The sequence below is a fragment of the Salvelinus sp. IW2-2015 genome, unplaced genomic scaffold (assembly GCF_002910315.2).
Source record: "Salvelinus sp. IW2-2015 unplaced genomic scaffold, ASM291031v2 Un_scaffold2630, whole genome shotgun sequence".
Classification (NCBI taxonomy): domain Eukaryota; kingdom Metazoa; phylum Chordata; class Actinopteri; order Salmoniformes; family Salmonidae; genus Salvelinus; species Salvelinus sp. IW2-2015.
Window position 1 is genome coordinate 66,687 of NW_019943938.1, and position 1,812 is coordinate 68,498.

The 1,812-nt window shown below is 43.6% G+C and overlaps 1 protein-coding gene across 1 annotated transcript in view; it reads right to left on the minus strand.

The window, feature by feature from the left end:
- Window positions 1–946, minus strand: part of LOC112074426 (ATP-binding cassette sub-family D member 1-like) — a 37,332-nt gene extending 36,386 nt beyond the window's left edge. Inside the window, 1 exon segment of the mRNA XM_070440529.1 lies at window positions 874–946. The gene's annotated coding sequence lies outside the window, so the exon portion shown is untranslated.
- Between the last annotated feature and the right edge of the window lie 866 nt (window positions 947–1,812).

A 1,812-nucleotide genomic window follows, 5' to 3' on the forward strand; every position in this document is an offset into this window, starting at 1 on the left:
TTCGATGAGTAGAATATAATATAACTTTGTGAGCTGGGCTGAGGCTCGCACGTCTGTTGAGCTGTGCTGAGGTGCGGTCTGGTTGAGCTGCGCATGGGTGGCCTGGTTGAGCTGCGCTGAGGCTGGCCTGGTCTGGTTGACTACGCTTGAGGCTGGCCTGGTCTGGTTGAATGCGCTGAGGCTGGCCTTGGTTGAGCTGCGCTGAGGCTGGCCGGGTCTGGTTGAGCTGCGCTGAGGCTGGCTGTTGAGCTGCGCTGAGCTGGCTTGGTTGGCTGCGCTGGCTTCATTAATGTCATTCGGACTGTTTTGAAGTTGATACAACTGGCTATGATAGCTGAGGTTCATAGCTAGGTTCTGAACTAATATGTATACCAAACGTTTGGGTCCATACACAGATCGGCTAGATAGCTAGCTACACATCCATAGGCATACAGGGATTTCTTATCCTCCACTGCACAATAAGCAAGAACATAGCTAGCTAGCTACGTTACTTCAATTATCTGCATTGCATGGCAAATATCAGCAAGGCAAGCTTACAAAATTGTACAYTCAATTTGCAGTAAATKCTTTAGCTATCTAGATTCTTTAYATCCACTGTTTCMCAAGACGACAGCCTGGTTTGCTGGTTGTTTCAGGAGTCCCTAAAACATTAAACAACCATCATTACAATTTCATACTCATGTCACAACACCCATAAAGCTAGCCAGATAGCCGGCTAATGTTAGCAAGTCAGCTAGCTTGCTAAATCGCGATTTTTGTAAATTAACTTTATGATWWAAAAAAAAGCATAATCGTTTGTCTCTACATTAACTAACATATTCCTGTCAACTGTACATTTTTTGCATGATTTATTATGACATTATAATAACTTACATTTGCTTCCATCCTAGTATTTTTGTCAGCCATCTTTGCTTGAAGAAAGTCTCCAGCATTGGGTCGCATAGCGTCAAATTCGTCATGGAAACCACTCGATATGATTGGTCATCGCCCGCCGCTGGTGATTTGCATAAAGTTGAGAAAAGTGTATTTTTCACCGCCTCCMACGCCACCTTCACACCGCCCAAAGMTCCCCCGCCCTCTCCGCTTCTCACCGCTTTCCTTCCATTGAAATTAATGGGAAGCAGTGTTTAACCGCGCGGCAACCTGTGCTAGTGTATCATGAGRGTAAAATGTCTATGTAATGTATCATTTTAGGCCTAACCATATATGTATCTATGTAATGTATCATTGTAGGCCTAACCATATATGTATCTATGTTAACAATAATAATAATATTAGGGACCACAATGGGAAATAAGTATCTGACTTTAAACGTACTGTGTTATGACGTCCTTATGTAGGTATCATCACCTAGTGCTCCCACTCTCCCTATAAACAAAAATAAACCACTCACAATGCAGTTAACAGATCGTATGCTAGGCTAGCATACACTCAGTCAGAATGCATCTAGCTACAGTTAACAGATCGTATGGTAGGCTAGCAGACCACTCAGTCAGAATGCATCGAGCTACAGTTAACAGATCGATATGTAGGCTAGCAGACCACTCAGTCGAATGCATCTAGCTACAGTTAACAGATCGTATGGTAGGCTAGAGACCACTCATCAGAATGCATCTAGGCTACAGTTAACAATCGATGGTAGGCTAGCAGACACTCAGTCAGAATGCATCAGCTACAGTTAATCAGATCGTATGGTAGGCTAGCAGACCACTCAGTCAGAATGCATCTAGCTACAGTTAACAGATCGTATGGTAGGCTAGCAGACCACTCAGTCAGAATGCATCGAGCTACAGTTAACAGATCGTATGGTAG